This window comes from Gossypium raimondii, chromosome 8 (genome assembly GCF_025698545.1).
Source record: "Gossypium raimondii isolate GPD5lz chromosome 8, ASM2569854v1, whole genome shotgun sequence".
NCBI classification, from domain to species: Eukaryota; Viridiplantae; Streptophyta; class Magnoliopsida; order Malvales; family Malvaceae; genus Gossypium; species Gossypium raimondii.
In genome coordinates, this window is record NC_068572.1 from 49,457,342 (window position 1) to 49,479,784 (window position 22,443).

General features: G+C 37.1%; 1 pseudogene; it reads left to right on the plus strand.

Annotated features, from left to right (window-relative positions):
- The first annotated feature begins 7,854 nt into the window (after window positions 1-7,854).
- LOC105791878 (CSC1-like protein At1g32090) lies at window positions 7,855-22,335 on the plus strand (annotated as a pseudogene).
- The last annotated feature ends 108 nt before the right edge of the window (window positions 22,336-22,443 follow it).

A 22,443-nucleotide genomic window follows, 5' to 3' on the forward strand; every position in this document is an offset into this window, starting at 1 on the left:
ATTTAATAAAAATATATAATTTAATAAAATTTTAATATTAAATATTCTTATATAAATTTACTAAAATCATAATATATAATACTATAAAATATAATTTTAACATAATTATTATTAAATATAATTTAATAAAAATATATAATTTAATAAAATTCTTAATATTAAATATTCTTATATAAATTTACTAAAATTATAATATATAATACTATAAAATATAATTTAAAATAATTATTATTAAATATAATTTAATAAAATATATAATTTAATAAAATTCTTAATATTAAATATTCTTATATGAATTTACTAAAATCATAATATATAATACTATAAAATATAATTTTAACATAATTATTATTAAATATAATTTAATAAAAATATTAGCGATAATAAATAACTTGAGAATTATATTTTGCATAAACATAATATTCATATATTAACAAAAGGTTACATGAAATTCATGAAATTCTATGTCATAATCCATATGTTATACAGTTTTACAACATCAAAAAATTAGAACATTGTAATGACATACCATCCCAAATATTACAAATAGAAAAATTTACGAAAATATCATTAACAAAACCATGATTTTTAATGGTCAGCAAGAAATCTTCTGACCCATTCCAACCGCACATCAGAAGGTAAACTAAAGAAAACGAGCATTTGAGTTGGATGATCTGGAATTTTTCTCAATGCTCGATAGTGCTCATCCACAGTTAAACCTTCTATTTCACACAAGTTTGGATATAAATTTGTAGCTTTTTCTTGGATGATCTGGAATTCTTCTGACTTTTGTTGAACTACCACACTGGAGGCAATACTCCTACTGATTTGTTCGCCAATGGCCCTCATGTTTTCCGCCAATAACGTGTCAGCATCATGAAATGAAGAAGAAATATGATCACTTGCATCAGAATTCTTTTTTTTCTTCTTTGAAAATGTGGAACCCCACAGTTTCTATCTGTTCTTGATCTTTAGCGTAAACATCCATGTCATCCAAAGAGACATCAGCTTTGCAGTCATAGAATTCGTTTCTTTCTTCATTAATATCTGTAGTAGGTACATCCTGAACATTTATTTCTTCAATAACATCAGCGGTAGTTTGAGCATCTTTCCCAGTCGCTCGATCTCTTGTGTAGATGGCAGTAAGTTGGTCGTAGTAAGGGAAACTACGATGTCTGAATTGACTGGCTTCTTTATGACTCTATAAAAATGAGGAATTCATATTAGTTATAAGTTTGGTAAAAATAAGATAATAAAGACTTGAAATAATTCTTACATTTAAATAAGAGTTCCAAACTGCATCTTCAGCAACAACGAGCTGGCTATGCTCATCCCAACCAAAACCACTATTGTTTTGGCCATTAAGCATGTCATACACGATTGACCAATCCCTTTTCAGTAGCCTAATCCTCGATTCAATATCAGGTCTAGCGTTCAACATTGCATTGGGTAAAGCCTTTTCTAACATTTTTTCCAACTCGTTTAAATAACCAGCTTTGAACCTCATATCAGCATTAAAGGTTCCAACATTGTGCAAGTCCACCATACAGGAAACCAACGCTGCATCTTATTCTGGAACCCATTTCTTTTTGGTTCCTCGAGAAGTTTGGGAAGAAATATTTGATTCTGAAACACCTGACATAATTATCTTAAGAAAAAAATTCAAATTAAAATTGAGTTTAATATCATGAATCAAAAGATGAACACTTTATAAAATTAAAATTAAGTTCAATATCGTGAATCAAAAGCTCAACACTTTATAAAATTATAACACATGATGAATGAAAAGAAATTAAATTATAATTCAACAAGTTTAGTACAATACAAAAAACAATTCAAACACCACCAAAGTTTGACAAACTAGATACATAAAATAGCATAAACAAATTAACTCAAACTCATTTTGTCCCTAAACCTAACTAATTTCTAGATGCTTGCCATTCATCGAACATTTGGTGAGCTAGTTCCATCCTCCAAGTAGCCCATGCATCCGATGGAAGAATATTTACGATATTCAGTTCATCATCATCTACCACATTACTAGGTAATTCTTCTCCCAACTCCGCTTCAATAGGATCAATTCTCATATGTGTTCAAATAAAATTATGGAGTAAACAACATGCAATAATGATTCTATTGTACACCCTTACAGGATAGAATGATGGACTCCTAAGTATTCCCCATATATGTTTTAATAACCCAAAGCATCTTTCAATAACATTACGTGTTGAGGCATGTTTCATACTAAAAAATTCTTCCGGAGTACTTACCTGATAACCCTAACACCACTCATTCAAATGATATCGTTGTCCTCTAAAAGGTGCAAGAAATCCCTCACAGTTTGTGTATCCAGCATCAACTAGATAATAACAACCTATAAAAAAAACTTTTTATAAAATGATTAATTCCCCAATAATGTTTGATCTTAAAGAATAATTCAAAGTCCTCTAATTTTGTACTTTACCATGAGGAACTTTTAGTCCATCTCTTCTACTAATGACATCTCGAAGAACTCGTCCATCAGCAACAGAACCTTCCTAACCAGGAAGACCATATACAAATTGCATATCAGGTGTACAAACACCTAACATATTTGTTGCTATGTCACCTTTTTACGTTCGATATCTAGGTTTATCAATTGTTGGAACCCTAATCTTGATGTGGGTTCCATCTAAAGCACCTAAGCAATTCTATATCACATGCATAAAACGTTAAATTAGGATACTATATTTAAATTTAAATTAACTAAATTATGTAGAAGCTATATATAGAACTCACTCCAATACCTTAAATCATTTCCATCTTGGGTCTGTAGAATTAGCTGTAATTGGCTCTGCCTTTTTAAATAACACATCTTGCAAACGTATGACAGCATTTAAAACATTGTGAAATGATCTGCTAACAGTTTCCCCGGACCTACTAAAGTGATGCTTGATAACTCGATTTTTAAGGTGATGGGAAATGATATGTAAAAACATTGCTACTTGCTCATCAACAAACATGTTCCTTGACGACTTCAATCCCCCTAACATTTGTAACATCTCACATAGTTTAAAAAAGGCAATTCTATTCATCGTAACTTGTTCAATACATGTCTCATCACTAGCATTTATAAGCCTTTTCACATAATCTCGTTTTGCATAAAAATCTAAAATATAGAACCTAATCCTTGGTCTATAAGTATGTAGGCTATGGATGACACCCAATGTAAGTAAGAACCAACTCGCAATTCTACAGATTTGAAACCATATTGTCAATGCAATACCAATTCTTTTACGCCTCACACTTTGTCCTATTAAAGGCAGACGAGCCATTACTGCAAGATATTAAAGTGTTATATATCTTCAAATAGTAGTAAAAGGGTCACATTTCTCCAATACTAATTTCAATAATAGTAAAATAAAATTAAATAATTTAATTGCCAAAAAACTTACAGTGATTTAGTGAATACAAGACGCTCAACTATGGGTGGAGGAAGTAATCAAACAAGCCAAAGAATTCAAGTTGCAATAACAAACTATCAAAGAAAAATGAACAATACAAATTTAGAATCTTTACGAAGCAAAAAATGGAAATTAAAATTATCTTTGCAACTTGAAATTTATTTCTTTATATGGATATCTGTTTCATTATAGCTTGATAAAGGGAAAAAAAAGAGGAAAATCTTGAAATTCAATTTTTTTCATTACGACTTGATGAAAGGATATCTGCTTTTTTGGTTTTTTTATATGGAGCTTTATTTAATTAATATTTTTATATTTTTAAAATAATTAAAAAGAAAAAATTGTTGATTAAAAGTGCCACATTCATTCCCTTTCTCTAATAACTAGTTCATTTAGGAGTATTAGGTTTTAATCAATTACAATCATTTTAACTAATTTTTTCAATAATAAATGTAATTAAATTATAAGTATTTTTAAATATGTAATAATTATCACAATATTTGTTAAATTTATAATTATAAAAAATTTATTTTATGTAGACTCTTTTAATTAATAATTTTAAATATTATAATTATTTTAAATATCAATTTAATAATATGATAGAAAATAAAAATATTCTCGTCAATTCAAATAAAAAATTCAAACTCGTACTATTATATATATAAAGCATATTTTAAACATCATAATTATAAAATGATATTATTTTTATATATTCTTTTATCATGCTTTAAATGGAACCTTTATTTATAATCTTTCTTATCCTATCAAAATCATGACAGTTTTTAATTATAAAATAGAATTAAAATTTTCTATTTTAAACATTTAAAAATGAAAGATTATATATTTGTAGGGCCCAAATTTTTTATTAAGCCAATATCAAAAGAAAATAGGAATTTATTAAAACTTAGATGGTTCCATATTTTAGGTTTTAAGCATAAATTTCTCTTAATATATATAAAATGTACGATAAATTGACGCAATTAGGGGTGATAAAAAATCTCGAATTTAATAGGTTTCAATCTACTATAATTTTATAGGTATGAAGCATAAATAAAAGTTTTACTTTAATAAAAGGAAATGAATGGACTTGATAGTATTTTGCCGTTTTGATAACAGTCCATTAATAAAGTCGAGGTAAAAGTTTTAGGAAAATTGGTTAGTTTATCTATGTGGTTTTAATTTTAATTTTTTTCAATAATAAATAAAAGACTCCAACTGTATTAAACTAAGGTAAAATCGAAGAAATCAATTTAAAATTAAAATCGAAATAAATATTTTAAATAAAACCGAATTCAAAATCATATATATATAAATTGATTAAGAAAAAATAAATCCAACACCCTACATTGCTATCCCATTCCTACATTGCCTCAAAAAAAAGTTCCTTCCAGAGGCAGAAAATTAAAGCTCCATATAAAATATTCATTATAGTGCACCCTTACAGCTTCATAAAGGGAAAATAAAAAGAGGGAAAATCTTGAAAATAATACATTTTCCTTTCTGATAAGCTTGCAACCTTCAACAGGACCAGTACTTGCAAAAACCTCTTGGAGTAGTGGTTCAGTCACTTGTGAATGGATGTTTCCCACATACCTGCAGTTTCTCAAAAATCAAAAAAACTATATAAGTAACTTTCTAAGTTTTTAAAAAGATGCAAGAACATGCAAACATCTATCACATTCCAAAAACCATTTAACTATCAATTAAAAGAGCCATTAGCTTAGAATTTTGCACAGAGGGCCATAGCAACGTATCCAATCAGCAGACTCATGAAGGAAAGTGTCTCTAATTCTTGCAATTATAAGCACAGAAGTGACTACGGTAGGTGCTTAAGCAAGAAGGGGAAATAAGCGACTCACAATATACAAACAAAACAAAATGGAGAAAGGGGAAAAAGAAGTAAAAAAAATCTAGGCAAGCACTCACACACTGCGGCAAGTACTTGGATCAAAACCAGGAGGTAGATTTCCACTTGGGATTGGCTCTATCTGCAGAATAGAAAAGTGAAAAATTAAAAAGAGGGGAAAAGAAGAAACGATGTGCAAAAAAGTCAGCTCCCACTCAACTCAATTCTAAAAGCCTCCATGTCCGGGAAAAAGGACGAGTTTTTGAAGAAATCCAATAGTCAACCTAAAATAACAACCAAGATGCTAACTACAACCATCACAAATGTGAGCATCACTTCTCCTACTTTGAAAACACTTTCCACTTAAAAAGACAACAGGCTTCCTTGCTTTTACTATTATCACATTTTCCCCCTTCATTTTTTTAGTGCTGACTGGAAAAAAATTATTTCAGCCTCATCTGAATAAGACAAACTTCAGCAGAACAATAGACTGCAAATCAGACCAAATTCAAGGGTAATGTAGTCCAAAGTTCCTTGAACTCCCTCCTCCAAAGTGAAAAACAAATCCATATCTTTTTGCATGATTCAAACAGAAAAGACTATAGGACATGTAACTCTGAAAGAATGCAAATACATTGAAAGCACCATAGATTTTATAAATTAGCTTCATGCTGTTAAATTTCAACACTATAAACCTAAAAATTCCCAGAACGAAATGCGGGAATCACTCCTTAAACTCCAATACTCAAACAAGAGACAGAGAGATGTCAACTAAACATTATCCAAACACTAACATTTGCAAAGCAAAATAAAGATTAAGATTAGCAGTAAACTAAATAAAACCAAAGAAGTGAGAACCACAAGTAAATGAGAAAGAAAACAAAATAGAGAACCTAGTAGCTTTCCCATTGAACTTCGTATAAGAGAAATAAAAACATTTGAACTTCAAGCAAATGAAAATATAAAATATTCAGAATCAAAACAATCTTTTATCAAAATTCAAACCAAAAACAATTAGCTTCACTCTATACAAGAAGCATGTTAAAATCATAGGCTTTCTCATTTTTGGAAACCAAATCCAGAAACTTCTTCTACCAAAAATCAAGAAAATAACTTTTGTTTTTGAAAATCACATTCAAATCGCCGCTTAAATGTTCAGATCAAAGAAAATACAAAAAGAAGCCATTTTTCCTTTGAATTCAGATCAAAGATGAAGAGAAAAATCAAAGAAATTACAAAAAAAAGATAGAGCATATAACCTGAAAATAGCCGCCGATTAAGTGAAGAAGCACTTGCCGAAACAATTGGGTCGGAGATATGAGATGGTGGAGTCGGCGAAAGATGCCAAGATGAAAGTGAAACGGGAGCCGGTGGAGGTGACTTTGCTGACAGCTTCTGTTTGATGTTGGGAGGGAGCGGGTGGAGGTGGCTTTTGGGTTGGGAGGGTAAAACAGAACTGTAATAGCTAAACGGTGCTTTGGGAAGGGAATAGAAATCCCCCAGAAAGTAGCCAATTTTGGGAATAACTCGTAATGGAATAAGCCCGTAATAGGGCATTCCATTGAACCAAACATATAATTAGCTGGGCCCACAGAATAGGGCTGTAATGGCATAGCCATTACACCCAACCAAACATGCTCTCATTCTTACTAAACACATACTTAATTTTTTACTTTTTCATATTTTTAGCTGTCCACTCACTGTTAATTCATGAATTTATGAAGGGAATAATCCAAGTTAGGTTTTCAGAGAAAATAAAACGAAAGGGTAAAGACAGCAGAAGATGAAAATCATTTTCTTTAATCTTAAGTATTTGTGAAAGCAATGTTAAGTAGAGTAATAAAATATTGCCAGAATTTGAGGCGTTGATGGGGGCAACTTTGTCATCGTTTCATCCCAACTACGACTCTATGGAGCTTCCCTTTCCACCATATGCACAAGGAAAACATGAATACCTAAAATATAAGATACCTCTTTTCACATTTCTTTAATCCATCAACAGGTTTTGACAAGAAAACAAAACATGAACAACAACAAATCAACACATTAATCAATCCCATAAGCAAACCCCATAGTTGTTATTTACGCCCCCAACTTTTCTCTTCTCCTTATTAAATTCAATAAACAAGTCATGTTCTCACATTCACATGCACATGGACATGAAAGCTTTTCATAGTCAAATTTAAGTAATACCCTTTTGATTAAATTATACAACTAGAATCAAAGACAGAGCAGCAGCCTCGGTCCTGACAGATCAATTTTCCATTAATTTCCCACTAAAACAAGAAAAAGAAATTAAGTTTTGTATGTTTAAAAAAAATATACTTTTCCTTTCTGGAACTCGGGAGCTCTCATTCTATTCCTTACATCAGCAGTCACATAGTTTGGACAATTTGGTTGCTTCTTTGCATATCCTCCTTTGTGTCTATCTGACTATCTCTCTATCTCTATTTATTTTTTAAAAGAAAAAAGAAAAAAAACTTACTCACATATTTGGTTTGGGCATTTTGTTTTTCCCTATAGCCTAGCCTAGCCTAGCCTTTGTCTTTCCTTTCATTTCCTCCAATGACTACTCTTAGTGATATTGGGGTGTCTGCCTTAATCAATATTCTCACTGCATTTGCCTTCTTGTTGGCTTTTGTTGTGCTGAGAATTCAACCAGTTAATGACAGAGTTTACCTCCCAAAATGGTATATCAATGGAGGAAGGTCAAGCCCAAGAAGTGGTGGGAACTTTGTGGCCAAGTCTGTCAACCTCGATTTCAAGACTTATCTTACTTTCTTGAATTGGATGCCTCAAGCTTTGAAAATGAGTGAGAGCGAGCTCATCAACCATGTTGGCCTTGACTCTGCTATTTTCCTCAGAATTTACTCTCTCGGGTACTCTTTTCTTTTCTTTTCTTGTGTTTATCTACTCGTTACTTCTGGTGTTACAAGTTGAAAAGTTAGCAGACGACTTTTGCAGAGTTAATTGAAACGGGGAGTTTTGAGAATTAGTCATACGGGGCGTTTTGTGTTTTTGTTGTTATAACAGAATTGTCCACGTCACTTTGTTAGTTTCCTTTATATTTTGCATGTATTGCATGGAAACATTTTATCCAGAAAATATTGAATTAATCCCTCTCATTCTAGAGTTCTTTTCATCCTCTCTCTCCTTTCTTCTTCAAATTTCTTCTTCTTTGTCTACTAAACTTTTAGTCTCGTATCAAGGGTATCAGATCTTTCACGATCCCTCTTGATGGCTGGCGATGGGGTATCGACCAGATTGTAGAAGGAGGTAGGGAGCTTGTAGTAGGATATTTCAAAAATCCAAGAAGAAATCGCTCAGCTGGAAACTAAAATGGAGAATCGGTTATAGGAGTTCAAAGTGGAGTTTCGAGGAGACTTACAGTCGTTGTTAGGCCAGTATTTTGGACCACCCCCAATAGGCTCTTCGGTGAATGCTGCAGTTGATAAGGGTAAAGGAGTTTTAAGGGCTCCTCCTGGGTTTTTACCTAAGAATACTGATTTGCCGCAAGGACAGACAGACCTTTATGTTGCGGATGGAGGTAGTGTACATGCGAGAGATTCTTCTTTTGTGGTAGGGGTTTCTACTAAATTCAGCCGTTTGGAGTGTCCTAAGTTCGATGGCACTGATTTCTAGGGTTGGTGAACCAAACTGGAATAGTATTTTGAAGCTGAAGGTACGCCTGAAGCCAGTAAGGTTCGCTTGGTGATGTTGAATTTGGAGGGCAGAGCGTTAGAATGGCATCATTTCTATTCTCAGCGGAATGGTGGCTTGCCAATGCTGACTTGGCCGGCGTACATCAAGAGCCTTTAGGATCGTTTTGGTTGTGGACCATTTGGGGATCCAATGAGGGAGCTGGTCAACTTGAAATAGCAAGGTACTGTTGAGCAATTTCAAGATCTGTTTGTAAGACTGCTTAATCAATTGCATCTACCAGAATCATTTGCTCGTAGTATCTTCATTGGGAATTTGAAGGCCAAAATAGGTCACTATTTGAATTTATTTGCACCTGCGACGTTGATGGAAGCTTTTCAATTAGCTAGAAAAATCGAAGTTCTCGCGTCCCATTTCGGGAAGGGCCCTCCAATAGTGGGGGTTAGCTCACCAAGGACTGTAACTAGTACTCCATCTATTCAAGGCATTCTTCCTTTTCCACAAAACCGGCGGCAAGTTCACAGTCTACTTTTACTGTACCATCAACCATTTCAAGGTCTAAGATTATTTCTTCAGCATTGATGGCTGAAAGGAAACAAAAGGGCCTTTGTTTTCGGTGTGGGGTTAAATACCACACAGGTCACAATGTATGAAATCCCAATTATATCAATTTCTTTTGGAACCTTTTCCAGATTGTGAAGTGGAAGAATTTCAGGAGTGTTCTGACAAATTGGATGGAAACGGGAATGAGTAAGATGATCTTCAATCCCCTACAATTTCGCTACATGCTTTGACAGGCTTACAAGGGCACAACACCATGAGGGTGGCTACTCGGGTGGGAACAAATTGGGTTATCATCCTGGTGGACTTGGGAAGTACGCATAATTTTATTGACATAAAGTTGGTCAATAGAGTATCCTTACCAGTGATACACCAGAAACAACTGAAAGTTTCGGTGGCCAATGGAAATTGCTTGTTTACCAAAGGTCTATCTAAAGGGGTCAAGTGGGAGGTGCAGGACCAGAAGTTCGAAACTGACTTCATGGTTTTATCCTTGAAGGGCTGTGATATGGTATTAGGGGTACAATGGTTATTGGCGTTGTGAGACATAATTTGGAATTTCAGCTCTTTAACTATGCAGTTCAACTTAGCTGGGGAGTCATACGTTCTTTAAGGCATCATTCTCGGTTTGTTAGTAGCTATGAAAACAGAATGCAAACCGAGATGTTTTGCAGTAATCGGGGAGTCATTGGGACCTTATACAGCTGTATTAAGTTCACCCGAGTAGGTGACACTCTCCACCAAGGGGGACATGAGCTAGGGAGATCAGCTTCAGAAACTGTAGTTGGAGTTTGATGACATATTCCAAGTTCCAAAAGGGTTGGCCCCTAGGACAATACATGATCACAAAATTCCTCTAACGGATGAAAAAGCAGTAATCAAAATTAAGCCCTACAAATATCCAGCATTTCAGAAGACAGAGATAGAGAAGCTTATTCAGGAAATGCTTCAAGCGGGGTTTATTCGCGATAGTACCAGCTCATTTGCCTCTCCTATCATCATTGTCAAAAAGAAGGATGGCAGCTGGCGATTATGTGTTGATTACAGGCAACTCAATCAGCATACAGTCAAGGATAAATTCCCTATCCCTGTGATCGAGGAATTATTAGACGAATTAGGGAATGCTCGAGTATTTTCTAAACTGGACTTAAGATCGGGATATCATCAGATCCGTATGTGGGAACCAAACGTACATAAAATGACATTTCAGACACATGAAGGGCACTACGAATTTCTCGTGATGCCCTTTGGTCTCATGAACGCTCTCTCCAGTTTTCAGGCCCTCATGAACTCTATTTTTAAGTTATTATTAAAGAAATTCGTGCTAGTCTTCTTCGATTACATTCTTGTCTGCTCGGCATCCTGGTCTGAGCACCTACAACACTTGAGGTCAGTTCTTCTTATTTTAAGAGAACAACAATTGTATGCTAAACTATCAAAATTCTACTTTGGTTCCCCTCAAATTCAATATTTGGGTCATGTGTTGCATGATAGAACGGTGTCTATGGATACCACTAAGGTGGATTGCATATCTTCATGGCCTACTCCTCGGTCAGTGAAGGAGCTGCGTAGTTTCCTTGGTCTCACAGGGTACTACAGACGATATATAAGGAATTATGGAGAAATTGCTCAACCGTTAACTGATTTATTAAAGAAAAATTGTTGGGGATGGAACGATCGAGCTACTGAAGCCTTCCAAGCACTTAAACAAGCCCTGGTTACAGCTTCTGTGTTGGTACTTCCAAATTTTCAGCTTGAATTCACTGTGGATACAGATGCGAGTGGCGGGGGCATTTGTGCAGTTTTGTAACAGCAGGGTAGGCTGATAGCATTCTTTAGCAAAGCTCTTGGGGTGCGACATCAAGCTTTATCCATTTATGAAAAAGAAATGCTGGCAGTTTTACTAGCAGTTCGAAAGTGGCATGCTTACTTGGTGGGTCGCCATTTTAAAATTCGCAAAGATCATCAAAGCTTGCGTTTTTTTTCGGATCAGATGGCTATTACTCCCTTCTAGCAGCGTTGGGTAGCTAAAATACTCGGTTACGATTTTGAAGTTTCCTACCGAAAAGGGATTAACAACAAAGTTGCGGACGCTCTCTCTCGACAACCACAACTTGAACATAGTCAGTACTATCAGATGTCAGTAAGTTCGGTGATCTCGGATCTCTTGGTACAGGTGCAGCAATCTTATACTCAAGACAATTGATTGCAGCAAATTATTTAACACACCCAGCAACATCTGAATCCTGACCAAAAATATTCTTGGGATGGCCGATTTTTGTTCAGAAAAGGGAAAATAGTCGTGGGGAAGAATTCACAGTTACGACGGGAGTTATTTCTTCATTTTCATGCTAGTGCTATCGGGGGTCATTCTGGGGTGCATATGACTAGGAAGCGGCTTTCGAGTCAATTATACTAGAAGGGCCTTACTACGGATGTTAAGATGTGGATCCGTGAATGTATCACTTGTCAAAAGTGCAAAGGGGAATCAGTGGCTTCTCCCGGCCTCCTACAGCCATTACCGATACCTGATAGAGCTTGGTCTGTGATTAGTATGGACTTTATTGAAGGGTTACCAGTTTCGAATCGGAAGAATTCCATTCTTGTCGTGGTTGACCATCTCACTAATATGGTCATTTTTGGCTTTGACTCACCCCTACACAGCTAAAGATGTAGCTTTTGAGTATTTAAGTCATGTCTACAGGCTGCATGGTATGCCTGATTCTATCATATCAGATAAAGATAGAATCTTTGCTAGTAATTTTTGGTAGGAACTCTTCCGGAAGTCAGGGACTAAGCTTTTCCTATCGACGGCCTACTACCCTCAGACGGATGGCCAGACTGATGTTTTGAACTGATGCCTTGAGAATTACTTGCGTTGTATGACTGGGGAGACGCCTGCACACTGGTACCAATGGTTGCCTCTAGCTGAATGGTGGTATAATTCTTCTTACCATTCTTCTATCCAGCTCACCCCGTACGAGGCCCTGTATGGTCAGCCCCCACCCGCACACATGCCCTATCTGGCAGGTGTTTCTCCTGTGGCGGTTGTAGATAGAAGCTTACGGGGGCGGGAGGCTGCTCGAAAATTACTTCATTTTTACCTCAAGAAAGCTCAGCACCACATGAAGCACTTTGCAGACAAGCATCGCTGTGAGCGAAGCTTTCAAGTGGGTGATTTGGTTTATTTGCGGTTGCAACCTTATCAGCGGCAATCACTTCGGAAGGTTTTTAACCAGAAGCTATCTCCCAAGTATTATGGTCCTTTTCCAGTGATTCAGAAAGTCGGGACAGTGGCTTATACCCTGCAACTTCCACAAAATTCTCGTATTCATCCTACATTTCATGTTTCACAATTAAAGAAGCATGTGGGATCTGTTCCAACTTGAAGAAAACTAGGTAATCTTTGAGAATTTCTTTCCAATATCAGAGAACTTTGTTTACTAAATGAATTTAGACTATTTGCTTGCTCAATACAAGGCCAGACCATTGTTTTTATACTTACAGATAACAACTTGCTTCACTTTAACAAACTAACTAACCTTTCCAACCTTCACTAACTAATCTGCTAACTGTTTTATTATTATTAACATGCATCCATCTTCTCTATTGTCAAGACCCGAAGAAAATTTCTGAATCGAGCAAAAAGAGAAACCGATAATGGTTTGGTTAACACATCAGCAACTTGATCTGACGCAGGAACTTCTCCTACACGAATCGAACCATCTGCAACCTTCTCACGAACAAAAAACAAATCTAACTCCACATGTTTAAACTTGGAGTGTAATACTGGGTTAGCAGCAACTGCAACTGTACTAGAACTATCACACCATATATTTGGTGGAGAAACAGTCCCAATATGTAACTCTCGTAACAACGATAGTAACCACAGAACATCACTTGTAACGGCAGTAAGACTTCTATATTCAGCCTCAGCTGTAGAACGCGATACCACCTGTTGCTTCTTCGATGACCACGACACAGGATTAGATCCAAAGAAAACACAATACCCCGAAGTAGACCTCCGATCATTGAAATCCAACCCCCAGTTTGCATCAGAAAACCCAACTAAACAAAGAGAATCAGACCGTCGAAAAACAATTCCAAAATCAAGAGTAGCAGACAAATATCGTAATATTCTTTTAAGAGCAGCCAAATGAACTATGGTAGGATGATGCATAAACTGACACACCCGATTAACCGCATAAGCAATATTAGGCCTAGTAAGAACCACATATTGTAACGCACTTGCCAGACTTTTGTACTCAGTTGGATTAGATAAAAAATCACAATCATCCTTAGAGATGTGCAACGAGCTAATCATGGGTGTATGAACACCTTTAGCACTTGTCAAACCGCTACGCTTCAACATATCCCGGATATACTTCCGTTGACAAAGATGAAGACTTCCACATGACGACCTGGTAACCTCAATTCCTAAGAAATAGTGTAACTCACCCATGTCCTTTAACAAAAATTCATCATTCAATAGCTTTACAAACTAGTCAATAGATGACGCCAAATTACCAGTAATGATAATGTCATCAACATAAACAAGCAGATATAGAGTGGAACTCGAGTGAACTCTAACAAACAGAGAAGCGTCCGAATTAGAGCCAACAAATCTAATTTTCACAAGAAAATTTCGCAACCTCTCAAACCAAGCTCGTGGAGCCTGCAATCCATACAACACCTTCTTTAGACGACAAACCAAAGGTCTCCCATCAGAACCAAGCCTAACATATCCCGGGGGTTGCTGCATAAACACCTCACTATCGACATCGCCATTTAAGAAGGCATTGTTAACATCAACTTGTCGAATTAACCACCCTTTAGTAACTGCAATGAACAAGATAACCCTTATAGTAGCAGGTTTTACAACTGGACTAAATGTCTCTTGAAAATCACATCCCGGAACTTGAGAACAGCCTTTTGCCACTAAACGTGCCTTGTATCGTTCAACCGTGCCATCTGGGTTCTTCTTTACTTTAAACAACCATTTGCAACCAATAACTTTGTGACCTGATGGCATAGGAACAAGGACCCAGGTACCATTCCGAATTAAAGCGTCATACTCAGCTTGAGCAGCAGCTTGCCATTCAGGACTAGTGACAGCCTCTTCAATTGTTGATGGTTCGACAATCTCAACCGCAAGAGCCTTAGGTTTAAAAATACCAGCCTTCGAACGAGTGGTCATAGGATGAATATTCACATTAGGCACCACATCTGGTCCTGTAGGGTCAGACGGAACTCGAACAACAGGTGTGGAGGACTGAGTTTCAGAATTCAAGAAATCATGATGATCATTGTCACCTTCAGTCAATATTTCATTCATTGAGGGAGTATTACGACAATTAGTATTTGTTGGACTAACATCCACTCCAGTTTGAGGACTCAAAGACCCAGATACACTAGGTGGACAAGCATTTCCATAAGCAGAATTTCTTTCCAATAATGGATTAGTCTCAAGAATAGGAAAGTAGGTAGGTATAGTACTCACCTCTCATGACCGAGATACATTCGTTGGAGAGAGAAACCGAGACTCATCAAACTCAACATGTTGCGAGACAATAATTCGACCATCTGGCAACAAACAGTGATATCCTTTGTGACAAGGACTGTAGCCCAAGAACGTACACGGTTGAGACCGAAATTCTAATTTATGACGCTGAAACGGATGCAGAAACGGATAGCAACAACACCCAAAAACACACAAATGATCATGAGTAGGGTCTTGCCCATAGAGCATACGATACGGTGTCTTACCATCCAGCACTGATGTGGGAAGACGATTTATTAAATGAACGGCACATGTAAACGCATACGCTCAAAACTCCATTGAAAGCCCGCTTGAGCTAAAAGAGTAAGCCCCATATCCACAATGTGTCGATGTTTACGCTCGGCAACACCATTCTGTTCAGAAGTATGCAGACACGACACACGATGAACAATGCCTTGGGACGCTAAAACCGAAGCTAATGCGCGATACTCACCACCCCAGTCACTCTGGAACTACTTGATGGTCTTGCCAAACTGATTGTAAACAAGTTTCTGAAACTGAAGAAAACAGGTCATAACTTGTGACTTCTGTCGAATTAGATATACCCAAGTAAATCGAGAACTCATGTCTATGAACGACACATAGTACCAATTGTTATTAGAAGCAACCGAAGCAGGTCCCCATACATCAGATACAACTAACGAAAAAGGATCAGTGTACTCAGTATTGGAAGCCGAAAATGGCAACTTATGAAGTTTACCCTTTTTACAAGCAGTACAAACATCATTACTAGAAACTTTATTCAAAGGAACATGACACTTATGTAAAACATTTTTAACAAAAAGAGACGACGGATGTCCAAGGCGCTTATGCCATAACGAAAACAACTCACTGTCGGCAGTCGAAGTCGAACATTCTACCTGAGTAGTAGACATACTAGGAACACCATCTGGTATAGAGAACCGATATAGCCCATCATGAATATGCCCCGTCAGTAAAACCTCCTGTGTCACGTTGTCCTTAATCATACAATAAATAGAGTGAAACTCAAAAAATACCCCATTATCAGTTGCAAATTGTGACACTGACAACAAATTTTTCCGAATAGCTGGGACACATAAAACAATAGATAGCTGAAGCAACCTAGACCGTGACGGCAAAACACTTTGACCAACAGATGATATCATTGCGGGTGTACCATCACCCATTAAAATAGAGGACTTACCTGAATAATGAGTGGCATGCTTCAAATCGGACGGATCCCGACAAACATGATTACTGGCTCCTGAATCAGGGTACCAAGACGACGTCCCAACTGGTCCAGGAATCGGTGAGTCAGACTCATCCCTACTCACTCTATATCGATCGGAGTTAGCATGAGAACTAGGGATCGACGGATCATAATAATCTGATGCATGTATATCTCGAAACCTAGGAAGTCCAAAACACGGGTTTGAGGCAGAAAATACTTGCGCACGTGGCTTGGTTCACCATGGAACTGTCGTGGTACCAATCGGATTAGCTGGATCGAGCTGAACGTTATTCACGAACGAATTTGTGGGCATTGGAGGAGGAACACTTGGCCGAACATACGGCCCAATACTTGGCCCACCATAGGACGGCACGCCAAACCCTCCATGCACACCATCAATTGGCCCAACAACATGCGGCCTAGGAGTTGGAGGCCTCTGTTCATCATGCGGCTTAGGCCACCCATTTGGCCCAACTTGCTGACCTTCACGCTGCACATTGTAGCCTGCTTCAGCACCCCAATTTTGACCAAAATCTTTTGCATTTTGACCAGGTCCAACAGCACCCCAATTTTGACCAAAATCTTTTGCATTTTGACCAGGTCCAACAGCACACCAAATTTGACCAAAATCTTTTGCATTTTGACCAGGTCCAAAGTAATCTTGACCTGTAGTACAATTAACTTGATTAGACCCATAAAGCTGTTGAGCAAAATTAGAAATCTTAGGTCGAGTATTTGGGAAAGATGACCAGCCACCATCGCTAGAGTTAAAATTCATCGTCTGGTCTTGCGGCGGAAGAGACACCGGAGACGACTCATCACGATGATACCTGTAATAACATTTTTGAGCCACGTGCCCAAACCGAGAGCAGATCTGACACTGAAGTCGCGGCTGAAACGTCCGTCCACGACTGCGCGCGCTCGATCGTCCTCCTTGCGACGAACCAGCCGTAGAAACATCCTCCACCAGATTTGCAGCATACACCACCTCTTAACTGGTCTGAGCATGCCGTGTCTCACATTCAAGTAACGCCTCAAGCAATCGTGGAAACGGCAATGGAGTCGGAGACAACGAAGCCGACGAGACGTGGAAGTCCCGCAAGAAGCACCGCCGTCCTTTCCGCCATTGAAATGGAAGATCTAGAGGATTCTAACAGAGCACACACACGTTTTAATTTTGCAACATAATCTCGGATTGACATGCTTCCTTTCTTGAGTGAGTGAAGCTCATGACACAAACGCGACTGCCGTTGATCGGAGTCGGCCGTAAACATTTCCAACGCCATGTTCCATACATCCTTCGCCGACTGAACATCCATAAAGGATGAAAGAATGGAGGAACTAATAGTGGAAAGAAGCCAGGACGTGAGAAGATTGTCCTGCTGTTGATAAACGGACGCCACGGGATTTACCACAAGTGCACCATCTGGCGCTTCCACAAACCTCGGTGGCACAGCAATAGGACCATCAAGAAAACCAAATAGACTATAGCCATTAACAATGAATCTCACCTGTTGCTTCCATTGAAGAAACGAACCTTCATCGAGTTTCACAACATCATGTCGAGGAAGCGAATTTACCACACGTTCAGCAGTGAACACAGATCCAGGAACGTCAACAGAGTCAGACGCAGCAGAGTGTGTCGTTGCCATAATCAAGAACACTAAGCGACTGATACCATGAAGAAAACTAGGTAATCTTTGAGAATTTCTTTCCAATCTCAGAGAACTTTGTTTACTAAATGAATTTAGACTATTTGCTTGCTCAATACAAGGCCAGACCATTGTTTTTATACTTACAGATAACAACTTGCTTCACTTTAACAAACTAACTAACATTTCCAACCTTCACTAACTAATCTGCTAACTGTTTTATTATTCTTAACACAACTCAATTATAGTTACCACTTGTGGATGCTCATGGTGCCTTACCAAAGGAGCCTATTCGCATTATTGATAGAAGAATAGTTAAGAAGGGAAGTCAAGCTGTGACTGAAGTATTAGTAGAGTGGGCTGACTCTTTTCCAGAAGACGCGACCTGGGAATCATTTTCTGTCCTGCAAGCCAAATTTCCTCATTTTCAGCCTTGAGGACAAGGCTGTTCTCGGGGTAGGGAGTATTGTTATGAGTTGAAAAGTTAGCAGAAGACTTTAGCGGAGTTAATTGAAACGGGGAGTTTTGAGAATTAGTCATAGGGGTGTTTTGTGTTTTTGTTGTTATAACAGAACTGTCCACATCACTTTGTTAGTTTCCTTATATTTTGCAGGTATTGCATGGAAACATTTTATCCAGAAAATATTGAATTAATCCCTCTTATTCCAGAGTTCTTTTCATCCTCTGTCTCCTTTCTTCTTCAAATTTCTTCTTCTTTGTCTACTCTACTTTTAGTCTCGTATCATCTGGTTAATATGTTGTTTCTTTTGACACAAAGCTTGAATTTTGTACTATAATTTGCATTAAACTTATGCACATTGTGGTAAAAAACTTGACCTTTTTCTTTTCTTTTGAGAATTCCTACTCTACGGTTTGTCAATTTTCTTGGCTTATTCTTCCATGATCTATCTCCTTGTTTTAGCGTAAGAGAAAGAAGCCTTAATATATTTGACCATTTTTTGACAGAGTTGTTTCCTCTCTTACAGCTTTAAGATTTTTGTACCCATAACTGTCGTGGCACTTCTTATCCTTATTCCAGTGAATGTGTCAAGTGGAACATTATTTTTCTTGAGGAAAGAATTGGTTGAGTGACATTGATAAGCTCTCAATATCAAATGTCCCCCCTAAATCTATAAGGCAAGTTCAGTATAAAATCTTTAATGAATATCTCTTTGCAAAATTTTCTAGCTTTTCTAATGAGTTATGGTGGGACTATTTCAGGTTTTTTGTTCATATAGGATTGGAATACTTGTTCACAATTTGGATTTGTTACATGCTTTAAAAGGAATATGATAATGTGGCAACAATGAGGCTGCGTTTCTTGGCTTCACAACGTAGGCGTGCAGAACAGTTCACTGTTAGTCAAAACATCCTATTTTACTTTCTTGAATGACCCTAGAACGCATATCACTCCCACTTATATATAATTCACTATTCAGTGGTTTATTCAACCTTTCATGGGGTAGAAATTGGTGAACTTTGCAGGTTCTTGTGAGGAATGTGCCACAGATTTCGGGTAACTCCATATCAGATTCCCTGGACCAATTCTTTAAAACAAGTCACCCTGATACTTATCTTTGTTACCAGTAATACACTTATTTTGCTTAAGGATTTTATATGTTTCCAATTATAATGAGAGCAGAAGATGCATAATAAACATCTAGCATATCCTCGGTGGGGCTTTAGGCGGCTTTATAATTCCTGCCATTATTTTTGTACTCAGGCTGTTTATAATGCATACAAATTCGCTAAATTGGTGAGGAAAAGAGATAGGCTTCAAAATTGGCTAGACTATAACCAACTGAAGTTCGAAAGTCATTCTGAGAAGAGACCAACTAAAAAGGTCGTTTGTGCTTATAAGCTTTCATGATAGTAGCATAAGCTGTGTCAACTTTATAGTTGTCCTTTGAGCTTTATATCAATTTAGCAGTTCATCAAATAGTTTACGGACCTGGTGAATGCTTTCAACTTTCAGACAGGATTTCTCGGGCTATGGGGTAAAAGAGTTGATTCCATTGATTTCTACAAACAACAAATAAAAGAATTCGATAAAAATGTAAGCTGCTGCAGATGTTTCATTCCAAGGCGTTCAATATATGGTTGAACCTGTTTTCCTTCTGCATTATTCTGGACCATTGGATGGCTCTAATATTCTATTTATTTCATTGTCTTTAATCGTCTCAGATGACACTAGAGCGCCAGAAAGTTCTCAAAGACACGAAATCTATCCTGCCAGTTGCTTTTGTATCATTTAAATCGCGTTGGGGGGCTGCTGTTTGTGCACAGACACAACAAAGCAAAAATCCCACGCTGTGGTTAGCAAATTGGGCTCCAGAACCCCGTGATATTTATTGGCAAAATCTGGCTATACCATTCCTCTCGTTGACCATTCGGAAACTAATAATATCGTTATCAGTATTTGCATTGGTATTTTTCTACATGATACCTATTGCTTTTGTGCAATCTCTTGCAAATTTAGAGGGTCTTGAAAGAGTTGCTCCTTTCCTTAGGCCGGTTATAGAACTGTAAGTTAGCTTCAATTTCTTAGCTTATAGATACTAGGATTGTGATTTACTTGTATGCATTTTTTTGTGCTAAAGTTCATCCTTAGAATCTATTGCTCACATTTTGGACTTATCTCTTTATATAACTTATAAAATGAAAGTGGGAAGCCATTAAACTATATACGACTAATATTTTTGTTTATTAGCTAAGAATTGTAGGACTACTTCTGTAATATGACTTGTCTGCAACTTAGGACACTTTACTATGAGAACATAATCACCATTATAGCAGGTCTCGAACTATTAATATTATTTGATCAAAGAATATATACAAGTATTTTGAAACTTTTTGTATTGCTTTAGCACCCTCACAAAGTGTTACTTGAAAATAATGTGCAGGAAGTTCATCAAATCTTTCTTGCAAGGTTTTCTTCCCGGTCTCGCTCTTAAAATCTCTTTGTATATACTGCCTACAGTTTTGATGATCATGTCAAAGATTGAGGGACATATAGCTTTATCAATTCTTGAACGACGAGCATCGGCAAAGTACTATTATTTTATGTTGGTGAATGTGTTCTTGGGGAGTATAGTGACTGGCACCAATCACCAACTCAGTTATCCTCTATCCACTCGTACTATTATTTTAAGATGTTATAGAATTGTCTTAAAATTCTAGTTTCTTTTACTTGATATGAATTAATCTGACTTTGAAATTTTTTAGATTTTCCTTTCTTTTAAATGGCTTAGTGATGTCTAGGTGGAATGCCTATGTTTAATCTGCAGCTGTGAATATATCTTATTATCTTATGTTCTGACTATTCCATTCTAATGCAGGATTCCTAGAACCATAGGAGTGTCAATACCGATGAAGGCCACTTTCTTTATTACATTTATAATGGTTGACGGATGGGCTGGTATAGCTGGTGAGATTCTCCGACTGAAACCGCTGGTTATTTTTCATCTTAAGAACATGTTTCTGCTTAAGACCGAGAGTGACAGAGAACAAGCCATGGACCCTGGCAGTGTGGACTCTCCAGAAACTCTCCGAATTACCGTCATCAGGTTAGTTCTTCGCAATGCTGCTGAATTTGTATGCTTTCTCTACAACTCTCACTAGGAAGCTCATCGGTCATAGAGATGGAAAGCTACTAATATTTGAAAGATGCTTTTGCAGATCATGTTATTCTGCTTGTGATCTCATTTTCCATTTAATCATGCAGATAATTAACGTCTACAATCAACAGTATGAGAGTGGTGCCGCATTCTGGCCACATGTTCACAGCCGCATAATAGCAAGCTTAGTGATCTCTCAACTTCTATTATTGGGTCTGCTCAGTACAAAAGAAGCTGCTAATTCAACTCCTCTGCTTGCTATCTTACCCATATTGACATTATCCTTCAATCAGTACTGCAAGCACCGTTTTGAGCCTGCATTCCGAAGGTATCACTCGAGGTAAGTCCCATACTTTGCAAATAGCTAACAAGGGGCAAAAGGTTCTTTTTATTTCATATGTGAAAATTTGTCCAAGCTATAGCTAAAGTTCCTTTTTCGTTGTTATCATGCAGAAAGCAATGAAAAAGGACATAATGGATCAAACCACAGAACCTGATATTAACTTAACAACCTTTTTAGCTGATGCTTACTTGCACCCGATTTTCCGATCCTTTGAAGAAGAGTAATTGGTAGAAGTGAGAGTCGATAAAGTTCGAGTTGATAAGAACCAATCTTATGGCGACAATGCTCAAAGTCAAACTAGTGATGATCACAGTTCCCCTTCCCCACCTCATCATCCCACCACCTCTCCGCCCCAAGATGTTTATCACCACGGCTTCCCACCCCAATATGCCTATAACTTTTCCTCCCCTACCCATTATGGCTATCATTATGAAGCAGAGCCGGGGAATTCAAGGGACTAATATATGTATGCTTAGAACTAAGAAGTCTTAACCAATTTGTCACTAATTTATCACACCAGGCATTGATGATGAAGTCCTTTTCCATTTCTGTAAATTATTTTTAGCTAA